At 45.7% G+C, this 19,503-nt stretch overlaps 1 pseudogene; it reads right to left on the reverse strand.

Annotated features, from left to right (window-relative positions):
* Positions 1-8,009: 8,009 nt before the first annotated feature.
* LOC147708839 (uncharacterized) lies at positions 8,010-10,005 on the reverse strand (annotated as a pseudogene).
* Between the last annotated feature and the right edge of the window lie 9,498 nt (positions 10,006-19,503).

The following is a 19,503-nucleotide window of genomic DNA, read 5'->3' on the forward strand; positions in this document are numbered from 1 at the left end:
CTGAGGCCAAATGAGCTTAGTGGACCCCATCCCTTCGGACAATTTTAAAGAAAGTGTGAGGGGGAGCCACACGGTCTCTCTCCTAGAGCCATCTCTGCCCAAGGAGACAGGGGCATGCAGCCCTCTCCTGAAGCCCACATAGACCCGGGAACCCCATCCCCCAGGGCTAAATCTAATAACAATGGGCGTGGGGTCCATGTGGCCCCATCCCCTTGTGCTGAATATAATAAAAAAGTGAGGGTAGTTGCATGGCCCACCCAAGCCTTATTTGGCCTCTGGGACTCCATCCACAGAGCCTTTTAATTTTCTAAAAGGGTAGGGAGGGTCATGTGGCCTCCGTCCCTGAGCCATCTTGGGCCATGGGGACCCCACCCCTAGGGCCAAAATATAAGGAGAAAGGGGCCTTCAGCCTCCTCCCGAGTCAAAATAGGCACAGGGGACCCCATTCCCCAGGCCCAAATATAATAAAAATGGGGAGGGGGGTTGAGTAGCCCCATCCCGGAGTCCTAATGGGCCCTGTGGACCCAAGTGCAAAATATAATAAAAAGGGGTGGGGAGGGGAGTTAAATGGCCCCCACCTCTCCAACTCTAATTAGGCCTCAGGGACCCTATCTCTCAGCCCTTTCATTTTTTCTTGAAGGGGAGTGGGGCCAGCCTCCCCTCCTGATCCTCTTTTGGTCCCATTGAACCCATCTCCTAGCTCATCCATCTAAAAAGGGAGGGGGCTGTGTGCCCCTCCCCATAATAATTAAATGGGGCCCCAGAGGATGGGGTTCCCATGGGTAGAAAACCGCTTGGGAAGTGGGCTGTGTGCCGCCCTCACCATAAGAATTAAATTGGGCCCCAGGGAATGGGGTAACCCGGGGCTGAAAATGCATGGGGAGGGGAATGCAGCTTCGGGCTACAAGATTGCGGCAAACTTTGCTGATTAGGTCTCGTCTAGGCAGCACGCATGCGCTGCTCTAGGAGATGACCTATTGGAATCGGTCAGCTCTTTTCAAGCATTTGTGCTTGTGGCAGCATCCATCTTGAGGGAGCAGGCAGTGGCGCGCGCAGGGGCCATGTGTTTCCAATTATCGCTGTTCGCTCCCGCAAGGTGGATGCCTCCACAAGCATGAGTGCTTGGAAACAGCTGACCAGCCATCTGTATTTCTGCATCGCGGGTGTGCGTGCTGCAGGCCTGTTACTGCTGTTCCAGTCTGGACGCGACAAAGCTTCCTATACTCCTAGCGTTCGCGCCACCACCCCTCAGAGAATTTTTTGCTCATCCAGGGCACGTGTCTCCCCACCACTTGTTTTTCTTATCCTGCCCTCGCCCATGTGGCTGCTGAGCCCTGTACTTCTCTATGATCACGTCCCAAAGAGTTCTCTTGTTTCTACAGTCAGCTCCACTGAAATCTGTTAGCATTAATGTATGCTCAGTGTTTTTGTGAGTATACATGTTTGAACCCTTCCACGTGTCTGAATTTTCGGTTGCATGTGCTGCTGAGGCTTGTACATTTTCCACTCGCATTTCTAAGCTGCTTCTGCGCTCCGCTGCTTGTCTGTGCTGTTCGGCTAATGCTGTTTTAGAGTTTACCTTTGCACCCCCACCCCACTCCACCCCACAGTATGTGCATCCCACGCTCCTGTGGCTGCTTGCCCTGTGCTTCTCCTCAAGCATTTCCCAAAGAGTGTTCTTTTTTCTACAGCCAGCTACACTGAAATAGGTTTGCTTTAATGTATCTCTGTGCAGAGTGTATTCGCAGGTGCATATTAGAATCCTTCAACCTGTCTGGATTTGTTTTTGGTTGCATGTACCGCTGAAGCTTGTATTTTTTCTGCACGCATTTCTAAGCTCCAGATGCACTCCACTGCTTGTCTCTGCTGATCGGCAAATGCTGTTTTAGAGTTTACCTTTGCACCCTAACCTCCCCTCCCGCCCCCACCACCACCACCACCACCAAAAGTATGTGCTTTGAATGACAGTTGGTCATCTGTGGCGTTCTGAATTTCATGTGTAAGAAAGAGCCTGAAGTGAGCAAGACGTGACATGCATGTAATATTAATACTGATCTTTTTATATAGCGCTATTTACCACACCTCTGCTGCACTAGGCACTGTGCATTACCGATGTCGCTTTTGCCCAATTAATAGTACTCCATTTACTCACATCGGAAATATTGAAGTGTCAACTTGCCTTGCCTGAATTCAAACTTGTGACTTAAAGGTCACTGCATTTGTCACTAACGGTGTGTTTAAATGTCAAATTATGTAAATCTCTGCTTTAATGATGGGAATAGGGAGTTTGGACTGTCTACGTCTGTTCACAAAGACTATGCCAGTTTACCCCCTTGATTTCCTCGGATTCAGTGACTCCTGCCGTAATAATATTTTTTTTATCACACTCCATATCGATGTCTGCTATTCCTAAGTGCTTTAAGTAGCCTGTGTTGCGTTGCCAGGCTGTCTTACCATGGATCACAGATTCCAAGCCAGGATGCCACGAACTGCTGCTGCGAGAGAGGAACTCCCTGAGCCGCCTAAGTGTTAAAGCGTGCAAGTGTGAGCAGAGTCCGTGTACAGATGCCGGGATTCTCGAAGAGGTGGGGGCCACCTCTTTTCTGGAGAGCAGAATCTGTGCTAGCTAGGATATTGAGGGCGCCTCCCTGGGAGTGGAGGGGGCCTCCTTGCGTCCACATGATAGGATACTAGGGCCCAGACTGTTAACCTGATGTCTGTGACTTTGTCGCTTTCTCCACAGGTGGAGTTGGTGCCATTCTGTAATGGATTGTTCTGCTATAACAAGGACCACGGAATTGTGCGATCGAATGTGCTGCCACATAATTATAGATCTGCCACTTTTTCCACATAAACCATAATCTGCTGCATAATCTGCAGATTTTAACAAAAAGAAAAAAAATCTTTCAGTTCAAACTGTTCATAAAGTTAAAAACAATGCAGCAACAGGTGTTGCAGCGCAGTGGGAGGCGTTTTGCAAAGGTTGACTGGTCACCTTTCCTTTGCTTATTGCTATATGTGGGTATTAAACTGGTACTAATGAGGTGCACCCAATGCCCAGACAGTGTTAACATGTGTAACAAGCATTGGCATAGCCAATAGGTCTCGCCTTTGGGACCTTATAAGTGTTTGGTTATCCAGCACAATATCCTTGGTGCAACAACATCACCTGTTGCATGGCTAAACACTTCTAAGGTCCCAAAGGCGAGACCTATTGGCTATGCCAATGCTTATTTTTATTTTTGTTCTGGCCTTGGTAAAGGGGGGGTGTGAGGACCCTCTGGGTCCCCCCAGGGACATAGGGGGAGGACCCTGACCACATCCATAATTTTTTGTTTGTAATGTTCAGGATAGGGGACTAAGTCCGTGAATCTGGTAATGGCTGCCAGGAACATTTTTTCTCATGATTCTGGCAGCCAATCAGAGTGCTTATTCCCGCGAGAGTCTGACTCCCATAGGATCGAGATGGTCTAAGAGTAAAACAGTTTTCTGAGTTAATCAGAATGCTCTATTTTTAAAATGGCACCCTTGCGAGTCTCTCATGGACCCATTCGTCCAGATATGCAATTATTTTTAAACCTTAATATATCAAAAATCACTGAATGGATTTACAACAAATCACAAAAAGTACGCTTTCTGAACCAAGATCTAGGTTCCTGCAAATTTGCTGTAATTCTGCTCAGCAGTTTTTGCGGTTATCGTTGTCCAAAGATGTCTGAGGATTTTGCATTTTAGAACCCCCTCTTTTTTCTCAGCTTCACTATGAAACTGTCCTTACACAAACTAGGGAAAAAAGAGCACTATTTCGGAAAAGGTTCATGGAGATTAGGCAAATTATGCCAAAGGTATTAGCAAGAAAGCCTATGGCCAATAGTCAACAAGGCTGAAACACGTTGACCGTATTGTGAGGCAGCCTATGTGTTCAAAGCTGCTTCTGCGCTATTTTTAATCAGGATTAGCAGAGATATTTGAATAAAAGTAGTTTATTTTCTTCTAATTCCTTTTTAAACTTCACTCACATGCACTGCACATATAACTTCATCACCCAAAGCATCCAATATCCATCTTTGAGACCTGGTATTAGGTGAACAAATGGTCTCACGCTCTCTTTTTCTCTTCCTCCTATCGCGATTTCTGTGAACTGGTCGAAATCTGATCCACATGACCCTCCTCTGTGATCTAGAGGGGTAGTGGTAGGAGGGAAGGATATCCAAATGATGACACTGACCTCTTTGGTAGTTGATGGAAATCCTAAAGACAAGGTCTTTTCTTTCTGGCGTCCTTGGGTGTAAGCACATTTTGTGTGACTTGGTAACTCAGTTCTTTCTCCCTATTGTAGACCACCAGATTTATTTGTTGTTGTTAAAAGTGTTGCATAGGGGATGAAGTCTGCGGTTTGGTCTTTAAACTTTCCCTAGGACCCTTCTCCATGTGAGTCATAGATGATGAAAGGTATTAGCAACACAGAAAATGCATTTCGTTTAGGAGCGCTGACCTAACTATACCTATCCTGTGGTGACAGGGTAATACATATATTTCAACATACCCGTTCCCACTCCGGAAAGAGCCTCCAGCACACTCGGGTCCACTAAGAGCAGACTTTTTTGTGGCTGTCCTGACGTGTTTCGACCATCTCTGCTGTCTTTGTCACAACAACCTAAAGTCGCCATTTTGGTCCTTTTATACACGTGGGTTCTAATTGACATTTTTAACCCGTTCCGTGCCCGCGACGGCCAACGGCCATTGCGAGCACTACCTCGCTAGTGCTGCGCAGGTCTGTTGGCCGACGCAGCCCCACCCACTGAATAAAACTCCTGCACCACAGCGGTATTCGCGCTGCGGTTAAGAAGTTAAAGTAACAGTGCAAAACAAACTTAAATATAGTGCAAGTGATCTGTTGTCTGATACCTTATGTTCAAGCTACATTAGTACATATCAGAACTCGATGTACCTACACAGAACATTTTAAATAAATTCATCAAATACACAAGTCTTTGATGGTCAGATATTGCTGTATCCGACATTTCCTCATAAAGCCTTGTAATTCCACGATTTAGCAAATTACCTCTTCTCATCAGAGGCAAAGTGCATTATTGTTCGAAAATGCATAGTGCATATTGCAATTGCCAAAATTAAGTGCAGACACAATATGTGCAAATCACTGCAGAATAAAGTTCATAATTACACATCTATCTAAGACTGTGGAGGCCCTCCTATCTAAAAGTTCATTCATTTTCCAGGTTATCGTTCAATTCCAATCGAACAAAATATGTCTTAATATATGGAAAGTAAAGAGTTATGGGCAAGTGCCCCTAAACTCAAACAAACTAATTTACATCTAAAAACACAACAGTTCATAAATCCGATGTTTTTAAAAGAAGGGCCCTCTTTCCCATAAAGTCTGTGCAAATGTACTGATAAAGAACTAATCTCATTCAAATATGTATCATATTACATTCTGCTCTTGATTCGTACATATTGTCAAAGTTTCTTTAAACATATCTGTAAGTCATCAAGCAATGAATACAAGAAAGTGCTTCAGTTCCTTAAAAACCCTTAAACTAAAATAAATGTGTATAATAAATATTTGGTTGGCTAAATTGTATTGATTCAAATTGGATATCAGTTCACTAAATGTATAAGTGGACATACAGATCGTATTCTGTATTCAGCCTTACCGGTACTTTAGAATTTAACCTCAGAATATATTTGGATTCCAATTGCCTCAGGCACCGTTCCCTGTTGCCTCGTCTAATCCTATTTGCCACTTGATCCAATACAAAGTAACTAAGTTCCTCTACCCTACTCTCACATACTCCCTCAAAGTGTCTGGCCACATGATATGTTTGGTCCTTATTCCTGATGGCTCTGACATGTAGAATACGCTGGCGAACCTTCAGAATTTAATTTATACATTTTCACTGCAAAAGTATTCTCATGAATTATGCCATTTGAGATGTCAACAGTGATGCTATTGAACATGTCATGAGTGATGGAATATGTGAGGTCATACATGCATAGTGGAGGTGCAAGTTCTAGTTAGGTCAGTAAATAATAACTGGTGCATTTAATCTTTTTTGGGTGACAAATGTTACATTTAAAATGACATTTTCACCTAACTATAACATCCCTTTAACCTTCAGTTATTTCATTGAATTTCTAGGTTTAAAAAAAATATGTATGGTAAGACTTTATAAGCATTTCTCGCTATTTACTCTCCCAACCCCCTGCCATGCATGACCTTCACCCCTGTGCCAAGTCACCTGCCAGCGGTCATTCGCAACAGACACCCACCCCACCCACTCCACACCTTTTTTTTCAGATCCCACGGGAATTATTGTATTGTCAATGCTCTTTTTTGTAAGAAGAAAACATACATTTATTACACACTCTAATACATTCTAAACATTACCTATGCCAAAACTCCACCTTACATGGCCTTCAGACCTGCACCCAAACATCTGCTGGCGGCCAATCCAAACAGACACCTTTCCCACCCATTCAACCCCGCCCCCTTTTTTTTGCTTTTCTGATCCCACAGTAAATATTGTCCAGTCAATGCTCTTTCTTGTAAAAAGGAAACCTACATTTATTGTGCACACTACTAAATTCTACACATTACAATATATGGAAATACCTTTGGTGACGCCCTCGAATCACATTTGACCCCTAGTGAATTCTGAACCCCATAATCACAATACCCCCACCTAAATCAGATCCCACATCACAATATTAAGTGGTGTCATTTTAAAAAAGCCAGGCCTATTAGTTTTGCCACATTCTCACTATATAAGAGTGGCCAATTGATGTTGTCAAGGGAGTCACTGCATTAATACTAACAGTATGCACAAGTAAGGATCCATCAAAAAACCAATTGAATAGTCATCAATATGTCTTAAAAGCTTTGTTTACACTATCAAAACCACATAATGTAGCCAAATCTAACAAACACTAGGGGTCCCCATGCCCCAAAGCCCAAGAACAAAATTTCTAGCTCTGAAAGTGTTTAAATATAATGTGAAACCTCTCCCAATGAATTTCATGACCGAGAATACTTAGTGTAAGTGTTTTCTAAAATATTCATGAGGAGATGTTGCACTCTCTGCAGCCCCCACACAGCACTTAGATCGAAACTTGATGGTGCCCCTGACCCTCCTTAGGGCGCCACGTGAAATAGAATGGTTAAAACAAAGATGGTGGAGGGCACTAGGGGGCATTCCAGCTTGAGTGCAGTTAATATTTAATGAACGGCTGTTGCTTATTTCTATACTCCATTTGCAATGCTGCAAACCTTTTTCTTTATATTGTGGGTTCTTTGGTCCCACCTGAAGCATCCACGCTGGAGGGGTCAATGGGGGCTGCAATCCTATGGCCCCCACAGCCCCAGCTGGCTCCCGCAGTGCAAAGCCGAGATCTTTTCTGCTCCCACCCGCACTGGCTGCTGATGCATCAAAGTGTGCTGGTGCCCCCACAGTCACAGGCAGTGGGGCAGGTGAATACCCTGGGATCCCAATGTTAACCGCTTGGATATCCAAAGATATTGGAGTGGATACCTCACTCACTTATCTTGACATGCTTCATCATCAGTACTTAGCCACACCCCGGTAGGATGATGCCACCAGGGTGGACTCAACCAAAGGTGGATTGGGAGTTCTTAAATTAAATCTGGCTGGATAAGCCGGGATCCAAGTGAATTTTGCGATTAAAAATACCTACACGTATACCCAAAAGATTCTTTATTTATCGGGTACCTTGGGTATAGATAAAAACTTATGTTGTGGTTTATTATTGAATATAATCATTATTTATGCCAACATGTTTTGGCCCACTCTAAGAGCCCAATCGGGTCTGGAGCCTTCGTCAGGGCTGAGCGAATGTTTCCCTGCCTTTTAGTGCATAGACACCAGGTTTAAGGCTCTCACCTGTCTTCTTATCTGTTCTCTAAGTAATTTCCTCTATAATGTTGTTCCACGAGTCATGCGGCTCTGGAGGGTGGTGCTGTCTTTTAGTCACACGTTCGTCAAAGATGCAGCACTGTGGGAGTACCTCGAGTGTCTTCTCTGACTGTGACCTTGGAGGTCATAGATGGTGCTGCAGTGGGTGCTCTCAGTGTTAGTCCATGAACAATGTTGTTTTGTTTCACTGTATATGCATATAAAACTCTGTTCTAAGACATCTGTGGTGCTTTTCATGATCAAGAATGCTCCTCCCGCGCTAGCTGTCATCTTTTTGCAACAGGCTTGTATCACCGGAAATACAAGGCACATCAAAAGCAATACAACAATTAAAGGCAACAAGGCCTTGAACAACCCCGACATCGGCACCCAATCAAACCAGCCCTTGAACCACTCATCTGGAGCGCCCCCCTCTTCAACCATCTTCTTGTGGAGCTCATGCAATGTCCGAATGGCCCGGTCAATGTCCCGTTGTCTGCATCATTGGCAGACACATACGTGCAGCAGGTGGATCCAATCTTCTTGCACACACCCTCTCCATAGCCGTCATTGAATCTTGAACGTATCTATGCTGCATCACCATTAATATAAGGGCACGTACTTCTTCCTTTATGGCATTGAAGCCATCTTCCGTGGTATTTATGGCCGCCATTAGCTCCTATCTTGTGATCTGGAGCCAGTGGACTGTTGCTTTCACCTGAACCAATGGTATAGTGCTGCCAAAGAACAACTGGGCATCATTAAAAAGTCTGTATTCTTGCAGGACATCTTTCCAGGTTGGGGTGCCAAAGTACTCAGCATATCGTTTCTTCACGTGGTGATGCAGCAGGGTCATTGAACGGCTCATAGGATGGTCATGCAATGTCTTAATATCCACTTATGGTATCACCAGGGAGGGCGTGTTCAGTGTGACCAGGGCGCAGAGACCACTTCAGTTCGGGGGTAGCTATAGGTGGAGCCAGGCCCCACACTGCCAAAAGTGGTCCATCAGGCTGGTAGTGCCCCCATGCATGTCGGCATTGTCCACGGTGGTATTGCAGTTGAGGTTCCTTCCCACCTTTACTGTCCCGTTTCCGTTGAAACAAAGAGAAAACTGTGTTATTTTATTGCTACCCAGGGTGTGTGTTAGTTCCTGTCCAGGTATATCTCTGTATGTTTGCATTCCATATTTGCTGACATTGTCTGACTACCTTATCAAATTAAAGGGTTATTTGTTTTTGTGCCATTCCACATTGGTATAGCTCTACATAGGAATGTGGTACCAGTGTGCCATTTATCATTGACAATATTGATCCTGTAACATTGAGTACTAATCTACCTGCAAAGTCATGGGTAAGAGGTTTCGCTAAATAGTCGCTACATTCGGATGATGGATTAGACTTTCCTAGAAAGCCCCGCTGCACTATCCATTTTTCCCAAAGTGCAAAGTTTCTTTTCTGCCCTGCTTTCTTCATTCTTGATGCTTCCTTCACTATGTCTTCATCTTCTGTCAGAATAGTAGGACCCCATGGGTGGTGTCAAATAAGGTTGCATTAACTCAAGACATTGCCAGACTAACATGCATTGGTTGTAGCTGTGCTTTTATTCTGCATAAAAAGAGGTGCAAAAGACAGTGCTTAACATTCGGGGGTACCTCCTTGGGGTGATGCAATCTATCTACCGCAGTGGCATGGGGAAAAGGGAGCTTATACAACAACTGGTATTGGTTGTAGATTGACCTATACTATGCATGTGTTGGTACCAACTATTTTCAAGCGGGGCATTGTGAGAGGGTGATGATTAGTATCATTTTCAACACTTGTACGCATGCGCATGATATCTAATGTAGAGAAAAAATAAAAATAGACTACGGCTATCATCATCAATATTAACGCACCGAGAAGGAAAAATAAAAGAAAGGTACATATGTGAAAATAAGTGTCTGTTGAAGCTTTGCAGGGAGGCTTTACTCCAGTTGCTTCTCCTGTTCTCCCCCTCCTTTTCCTGCTTGGTGTCCGAAAGGATAGATGGCAAGGTCGGTGCCAGGCAAATGTCCCTCAGATGGTACCATGGCTTATGTCCTTGAACTTTCACTGCAGTAGATGTGCTTTGAGTTACTGGGAAGGGTCTGTTGAATTTGCTGTCCTTACAGGTACGGATACATTTCTTTGTGTACACTAGAGTTCCAACTGGCAAAGGTGGTCTTTGGTCATCTGCTGGAAGTGCGTTGGCGTGCTTATCTGCTGCGTGGGTGACCTGTTTAAAGAAGAACTTTGCGGCTTTTGTTAGCTGTGCAATATAGTCGGAGATTTCAGTTTGAACAACTTCAGGTGCACTTTCAGTTTGCACCTTGTGTCTAGTTGGGGGCACAAATGAACTCATAAGCCTCCCAGTCACTATTTGGTGTGCAGTCAAATGGCGATCTGACCCTGGTGTATTTATGAGAGCAAATAATGCTAATGGGAGACAGTACAACCAGTTCTTTTTCTAGGTGACACACAGTTTTCTCAATTTGTTTTTGAGGAGGCCATTAAGGGGTTCCACAATACCATTACTTTGAGGGCGATACGCTGATGAGAGCCTGTGTGTTATTCCTAACAAGGTGGTAAGATGGGAAAATATGTTATTCACAAAGTGTGTGCCATTGGCAGATCTGATCCCTTCGGGTATTCCCCATCTCAGAATAACCTCAAGGATCAGAAAAGTGGTATCCGATTTGGCATCACAGTGCACACAAGGGCCTGTTTCGATCGACCTTGACAGACTACAACTATGAGATACCGGTACCTGGTGCATCTGTCAATCATGTCAACATAATCAATGTGCAAGTCCATGAAGGGTCCTTGTGGTCAGGTATTGTAGAAGCTATTACCTTGAAGGTGGGATTTAGGGAATACTGCTGACCCATGATGCATGTGTATAAGTACATTCCGCTTGGAAACCCTTGTTGGGTAGCTGTGCGCATTACAAAATAAATTAACATAACATAACATCATCTCATGTAAGTTGGGAACAACCCAATCCTGGTGTATCTGGAGGGACATGTTGTATCTGGCAGTGTGTGATGGAAAATGTAGCTGGTTCAAAGCTATAAGTAGTAGCGCTTGGGGCATGACAGGCTTTCCTGTGGATATCTGTCTGTATATTAAATCTGTACCTGTCTGTGTGCATCCCCTAGATTCCCACAACTACTTTTAATGGTCTGGAGCATTTTCCTGTATCTCTCTTAGATGTAGGTGAGCTGTTTTTGTATAATGCCAAGAAGGGTCCAGGGGATCAGAAGATGCTTCTGTTTTGCTAGCTGCTGTGTCAGTCGCTAATAGAATTGTGGCAGGTACATTGTTTAGAGTGAGTTTGGCTGCTTCCTTGGCTGCCCAATCAGCCAAGGCATTTCCACGGGACACAAAGCCTTGCGAATTGGTGTGAGCTGCGCATTTTACTACTGCGACTGCATGTGGTAGAGCTAGAGCTACAATCAGATCTTTTAAAAGAGGGCGATGCATGACATGACTTCATCTGATTTTAGGAATCCCCGTCTGCTCCACCGCATAATGCTGAATGCACTGTTGTAGTGATGTAGGCCATCACCATCCCCCAGGTGGAAGATATCTCCACAGCTTCCACCTCCAGTATGAGATCTTTACCTGACACTTCAGAATTCAGCTTTTCTGACCAGGGGCTCTGGTGGCGGAACAGAAAGTCCCTTGGCAATTCAACTAGCTTTCCTTTTAGTTCTGGTGTTTCTGCTATGATAGTATACACTGCTCTAGTAAAGGCGGGGATGTCTATAGGCCTAGCTCTGGTTCGGTCACCGTCTGGGTGGTGAGTGACCACTGTCATGATACGTGTGCGATACATTCCTGGTGTTCAGCAAACTATTGTCCCATCCTCCTCAAAGTGGATGGACATGTTTAATTTTGCCATAAGATCACGTCCTAACAAGTTTGCTGGGGCCGTGGGGGAGAATAAGAGACTACTGTTAACGTACCTCCCCCCTGTAGCGTCCAGCTACAATAAACACAAACACTTATGGTTGCCTTAGAACTGGAACTTTATTTAACGTGTCTTATCCATACCCTGTCCCTATACTAACTAACCCTTTCCTGTGTCCACTCCTCCTCTTCCTCTGGCCCCCTAGCTCCTCCCACTCCCAACTACTGGTGTGCTAACTTCACAACATCTCCCCCCTTTGTGACAAAACAACGAGACATACTGACTTCTCAGTCCATCTCCTCGATCAGTCTCTTGGGTGGACGAACGTCACGATGAGGTCGTGGCGACTTGGCTCTCGGACTATTAGTGCTCAGTGTCTCAATGATCGGAGCAATGTTCTCATGATCATTTGAATGCAGTTCTTCCACTCTGGGATTGTCCATTTCACTCATCATGGTTCTTGAGGTATCTGGTGGCAATTTCTTAAAGTGCGAGATGTTTCTCGTGACTCGCCGCTGCTTGGACTCCGCGGTTACCATAGTTCCTTTTCTTCTTGTGACCACCAATGGTTCGTCTTTGAAGGGACAGTCGGTCTTTTTCTGCGTCTCTTGCTTGACGATAACATGATCCCCTTCATGTAATGATGATGACCTCGCTCTTCTCCGGTGGTCTGCGTAAGCCTTCATTTTTCCTTTGTTGCGTTCATCAGTGGCTCTTATTTCACGCGGATCTTTCGCAGATGATGATGCTTCCAAGGCTCCATCCCACGTTGGGATGCGATTCCTCATGGGACGTCCCAGCATTAGAGTCGCCGGGCATTGGCCAGTCGTTGCGTGAGGAGTTGTACGATAAGCTCGAAGGACTTCATTGAGTGCTGTTTGCAGGTCCCTCCCTTCCGCGGTAGCATGTTGGAAGGTATTTTTGAGTGTGGCCATGAATCTCGCAATTGTCCTATTTGCCTGTGGCCAGAGGGGTGTAATCCTCCGATGGTGAAAGTCTAGGTGTTTCGCAAAAGCTGCAAAGTCATTTCCGTTGAACGGAGGCCCATTATCTGATTTAACTATTTTGGGAACCCCCCACGTTGCAAAGACCTCATCGAGTACTTTGAGAGTACTGGCAGTGTTAGTGGACAGCACAAAGTAGGCAATGGGGTATCTGGAATACTCATCGATGATGGCCAGTACATATTTGCCCGATGACAGGGGTCCATAAAAGTCTATGGCGATTTCTTGCCACACACCACTGGGTAGGGTGGTCATCTGTAATGGTGCCGGAGGATCGCTCTTGCTAGTGAGTTGACAGAGATGACAATCCTTCAGGGTGGCTTCGACCAGGTGATCGAGGAATGGAAACCACACTCGTTCCCTTAGTGCTCTTTTGGTTGACACGATTCCCCGATGCCCTTCATGTGCCAGAGCACATGTCTCAGTTTAGTGGGAATTACAATCCTCTGATCTCGCAACAGTATGCCATCAGTTGTGACCGACAGCTCACCACTCACGTGCCGGAAGGCTTGCATTTCACGTTGGGTCGAGGGGTCGGCAGTATCATCCTGAAAATCGTATCTCCATCGATTGTTGCGGACTCTGTGGATGACTTTCTGCATGATGGCGTCCTGTGCTGTACTTTCTCGAATGGTCTCCATGGGTATGGCTGGCGGTAGAGCTTGATCTGTTACAAAATGAATGTACTCTTCTGCGATGGAGGACTTGGAAGCTGACGATGGAAGGGGGTGCCGGGACATGTAGTCCGCTGGATTTTCAGACTTCAGTGGTTTGTGAATTATGGTTAGGCTTTCCTGTTTTCAGTTTCTATTTTTGGGAAATTCTGGTGGTGTTTTCTCAGTGTTTTCCAGTGATTTTAATACCTCAAAAAAACAGTGCTTTTCAGTGGTTACTCATTTTTGCGCCATAAAAAAACAATTGAAACGGTGTTTTACCGGTGTTTATGGAACGCTTTGCTTTTATTATTGCTTTTTCAATTTTTCTTCAGAAATTGTATACTGTTCTACATTTCAGAAGCTTAAAACAGTCATGAAACACTTTCCATTGTCCTTTGATTCTGCAGCTCAGATTTAACAAGCATTTGCAATGCAATAGGTTTTGCATTTATGCGAGTTTAAGCTATTGGCATTGTAAATGGCAAAGCCTTTTATTTATATTTTAAAAACGAAAACAAAAATAAAAGGCATTGTTATTTGCAATGTCTATAGCTCAAACTCGCGTAAATGCCAGACCTAATGCATTGCAAATGCTTGTTTTAAATGAAAGCGTGAATTGGTCACTCAGCAAGTTTGCAGTTACAGTCTGTGTTCCAGAGTCACTACGCCTCTTCTGCTCAGAGAGTGTTGCACTCCACAAAGGACATGGTCACCTGACTAGTGCAGTGACTGCTTCTTAAGCATGTTTCTGGTAGCCTACCAACTCTGATTAGGGACTTGGTAAACATCAATTGCATATTTTGAGTTTGCAGTTCAATGAAGACAGGGAATCACGCGCATTTAAAATACAAGCATTGCCATAGCCAATAGGTCTCACTTTGAGGAGCACACGGTTATGAGCAGGGTCGGCAATTGAACAGGAAAGTCTTTTTTTAACTGTAAACCTTAGGACTTCTGGTTTTCAACAAGCAAGTAGTGCACTCAAGGGAGATTGGAGTACCTCATGGCGCTGTACAGTGCCTGCTCATGCCACCCAAAAATATCTATATGACGGACAATAGGGGCCTTAAAAAGACTGCTACCTCCTCACAAATATCAGTCAATCTAGGATTTATGAAACACGGTGACCACCAATAATTACATAGTTCTGCTATCAAAGGCTATTTTAATGAACCGTTAATAGAAATATATTAAAATTCATCTTTAAAAATGTTCCGACCTTTAGACTGGAGAGACCTTGCTTTTGGAAAACAGAGGTACTAAGTACTGCACATACTTCGAAGGCACAACGGGCCTGCCCTGGACAAATACCATGTGTTTTCATTAGCCCCCTGAACAGCTTCATTGGAAGGGCTTGCATATTTTTATTGCATCTAACGCGCGCCGTGAGTCACTGTCTGGTGCAGCTCAATTTACACAGGGTCTTCCACGCACGAGTCCTGACCCAGTTGTCTGAGTAGGTGAAAGGAAACTCAGCAATAATGAAAACGAAAAATAGCACCAAAGACTAAGTAAATCTGCCCGAGCTCGGTAAAAATCCCCGGCTTCCACACAGTGTGACATGAGCTGTCAAAATGGCAAAAGCAATGCTGCAGTGTGGTTCCGGCTACGGCCGCGGTATACACAGTGACAGAGTAAAACCAGATGCACTTCTAGGTGAGCATTTATATTTACTGAGCGCTTAATGAGGGTTTGATAGGGACAGAGCAACGAGTCATTCCGTGTAAGTGGTGGGGATGCCTACAAGGGGCTCCGGGTTTATGGGGAAGAATAGGGGATCTTAAGCAGAGCCGGGGTGCTTTGAGACGGCGTGCGAGGGGCTTAGAAGATTAGGACTGCTGGGATATTGTTTTGTGGTGTCAAAGGAAAATGAGATGCAGAAAGTCAGAGGTAGCGCGGCGGGAGGTGCCCTAATAATGTTTACAAATGCCATTTTCTCCGGTTAAGACCGCATATTCCTATACAGTAAACCTACAGAAATGCACCCTGGCACCACGACGGGCTGCTTTGTCAATGTGTTTACACTCTCAGACAGCTATTACATGCAAGCTGGTACTGTTGTGACATTACATATTTGAGAAGCATTCTTTAGAGCCGACTTAAACGCATATAAGACCAAACTTGAGCACTCTTGCAGGCATAGACTAAACTGTGCATGTGTGTAGTCGGTGCAGAGAGGGCCACACATGTCAGGGTTCGACGCCATCAAGGAAGGCAGTGGAGGGCTGTGCTAGGCGAGAACTAACGATCCAGAAAAGAGCGCGCCACCTCTTTCTCTAGTGCCTGTCCCCCACTACTTTATTGACAAAGCCTCGTTTAAGTAAATGGTCTTTTGAAAGACCTGTGAAGTACTCGGGTGCGGCCCGCCCCAGTAAGACAACAGACCACAACAGCTCCTCTCCCCCCACGTGAGCCAGGCAGGGGGCCTGGTGTTACTCTGACCCTTGAGCCATTCACACCTCGACTGCCCATTTGCAGAAGCAGTGTTTTAACCTGACACCTCCGTGCAGACACCACAGGCAGGCCAATTATTTGTATTGCTTTGGCTCCATCAAGTGGCCAAAAGGCGCAACAACAATGAAAATCAGTGAGACTCGGTTTCAACCGAGTCAGCTAATTTTCATTCAGTAGGGTATTGTCGTTTAGAGTCGGTTTTAACCGAATTCCGAACAGCCTAATTATGGTGAACGTATATTCCTGTAATCGTAGGCCCCACCTTTCAATCCTCTGGTGCATCTTAGATCTTGGATTTCCATAGATAGTGATGAGAGCCTGATGGTCTGTAATTAAAGTGAAATGTTTGCCATAAATGAAAACATGAAAATGTTCACATGCCCACACTACAGCTAGGCTCTCCTTTTCGGGCTGGGAGTATGCCCGTTCTGGGTCAGTCAGACTGCGACTTGCGTAGGCAATGATGCGGCGTTGATCCGAATCATTCTCGTACTGTGCCAGAATCGCTCCAAGCCCCACGGGGCTGGCATCCACAGTTATTTCAGTCTTTCGCTTTGGGTTGAAATATGACAGATGGTCCGCTGATTCCACCGCTTTCTTGATTTCTTTGAATGCCTGCTCACACTGGGGAGTCCATTCAAATGACTGACCCTGTTTGGTCAGCATGCGGAGGGGATGGCTGATCGTTGCGTAGTCCCTAATATAGCAAGCACAATAGCTGGCCATTCCAAGGAACTATCTGAGTTCGCTGACATCTTGGGGACTCTTGGTGTTGTTTAGGGTCACAATTTTGTCAGGGTCAGGTTTCATGCCGGCTCCAGAGAAGATATGACCAAAGAACTTCAGCGTGGCCTGGTGAAACTCACATTTTTCTTTGTTCAGAGTCAGGTTTGCTGCCAGCAGGGCATGGCAGACACGATTGAGTGCAATGTCGTGTTCTCGAACGTCAGAACCATAGACGAGGATGTCATCGCTATAGTTGAGCGTGTTAGGAATGTTTTGAATGACTTGCCGAATTGTTTCTTGAAATATTTCGGCCGCTGAGGAGACTCCGAAGCTTAGTCTTTTATATCTGAACAACCCCAGGTGGGTTGCAAAGGTGGTGATATATCTGGATCCCACTTCTAGTTCCAATTGGTGGTACCCTTTATTCAAATCTAATTTTGAAAACACGGTGGCTCCGATCATGTCGCTCAAATGTGGCCCCGGGTGTCGTTCTCTTTCGATTGCAGTGTTGGGCAGGCGCATGTCCACACAGAGTCTGACGTTGTTGGCCGTGCCCTTCTTTGGGACGATAACGACTGGTGATACCCATGGAGTCGGGCCGTCAGTGCGCTCGATGATGTCCGCAGCTAACAAGTCTTGGAGTTCTTCCTCAACGGCAGTCTGTAGATGAAATGGTACCCGTCGACGGTGTTGGGCGACAGGCCTGACTTGTTCATTGATATGCAATCGCACCTGACAGTCTCTTAATTTGCCCAATCCCTGAAACAATCCGGGAAACTGGCGAGTCACATCTTGGTTGTCGCTGACCTTGAAAAGGATTTCGACCAGGTGAAGTCGTTCAGCGGTTGGTAGGCTCAAAAGACATTCTGCTTCGGGGCCCTTGATAACATGGATGACCGCTGATATAGTTGTGTTGTCGTGTGTCAGGGTCGTTGAGAACTTCCCCAGGCAGGGGAGTGGTTCTTGGCCATCCACGTGAAAACCCTCACCGGTGCAAATGTCAGAGGAGGTCGTGGACTCATTCTTTCGTATTCGGTAACTGGAATGTAGTTTAAGGATGCACCAGAGTCTAGCACAAACTTTGTGTCGTGATTTACAACTTTGATATCCAGCCGAGGGTTTCTCTCTTAAGCTGGTCTGGATCTGCTGCTAAATTCAGATATTCAATGGTGTATGCCGAGTCTCGGGACGACGGTCTGGATTCTCTGGACGGTGACCTTCGCTCCCACCTGGACCGACGTGACTCTCTGCTGGAATGTGATGATCCAGAGGACTGTTCCGTCTGATCTTGGACAGCTCGCGCGTGGTGCCTTCGAGTGTCGGACCGAGACATTCTTGGGGCTCTGCTTCGAGTGTCAGATTGCGTTGCCCCTGTGGGACCACTTCGTTTTTCTTTATTGTACTCCCCACACATTGCTTCGAAGTGGTTAGTTCGACCACACTTCCGACATCTCTGGCCCATGGCCGGGCAGCTGTCCACATGAGGGTAATCATACCCACATCGGTAGCATTTTCTCACTCTTTCCGATCTTTTCTCCTTCTTCCATGGTTCTCGTCGTTGATATCTAGATTGCTCTTGACGGGACGACGTGTGCGATCTCCATTGCTTGTCACTTGAGCTTCTCCGACTGTCACTTTTGGCGTGCACACATCGCACCTGTTCATGACTCCCTTTGTGTTCCGTTTCCATGACGGCTGCATACTTCTCCGCCTGATCATAAGCTCGTGTCATTTCCTCTATTTCATCCAGTCCATGTGCTTTTCTCAGCAGGCGCCTCCTGAGTTGATCCGAATAACATCCATCTATTATTTGAGATTTGATGGCGTCATCGGTAGAGAAATTATCAAATTCACAGTATTTGGCTAGCCTCCGCAGACGCATCATGAAGGCACTAATGGGCTCATCCTTCCCTTGCCGAGCGGAGTGGAATGAGTGGCGCTCGTAGTCTACATTTCGCTTGTGAAGAAACTTTTTATTCAAAACCTCACATGCTTTAACATAAGTATCCACGTCGGTAGCAGGAAGGTCTTTGAGTATTTTGACTATCTCTCGCCCCGCCAGGTTGCGCAGAACAATCAACTTCTTTTTTTCATCTACGATAACCGAGCCTGCAGTGTAGTCTTCAAACTCTTCCAGCCACTCTTGCCATTTGGGACCCATGCTCCCTCCCGTTGTCACCTTGAGAGGTGCGGGTGCCCGTAGAAGCGACCCACTTGATGGAGGCTGAGCATTCTCTTTGTCGGACATTTTGCAGCAATCTCACTTGACTTCGCCAATGCTTGTTTCTTTGCCAGCGCTTGTTTGTTTCTGTCGCCAATGCTTGTTTGTTTAGCCAATGCTTGTTTACTTGACCAATGCTTGTTTTATCTTCACTCGCCAATGCTTGTTTTATTTGCCAATGCTTGTTTCTTTCAGTCGCCAATGCTTGTTATATTTGCCAATGCTTGTTTTCCTTCACTGTGCCTGACTTCAAAATGGCCGCTCCTTGATAACCAATGGGTCTGTCCTGACGAGCGCCTGACTCTATGATGGCCGCCGTCACTGCAATCACACGAGGTTTCTCTCTCTCTGGATTCAGGCACTCCAGACTCACCGGCCAGCAGTTGCAGGGCAGCGCGCTCCAGGAATCACTTTTCTTTGGCCACCACAGCGACCAGGTAAGGTTGGGGTGGGCTCCCGCCTTGCTCAGCACTCTCCCGCTTTTCCTCGGCCGATCGCGTGCCAAAACCCACGCATCAGGCGTGAGGTCGGCATTTTCACAGGCGCAGGCTCCGGTTCTGGCGCGCTTAATCGCG

This window comes from Lissotriton vulgaris, chromosome 6, assembly GCF_964263255.1.
Source record: "Lissotriton vulgaris chromosome 6, aLisVul1.2, whole genome shotgun sequence".
NCBI lineage: Eukaryota > Metazoa > Chordata > Amphibia > Caudata > Salamandridae > Lissotriton > Lissotriton vulgaris.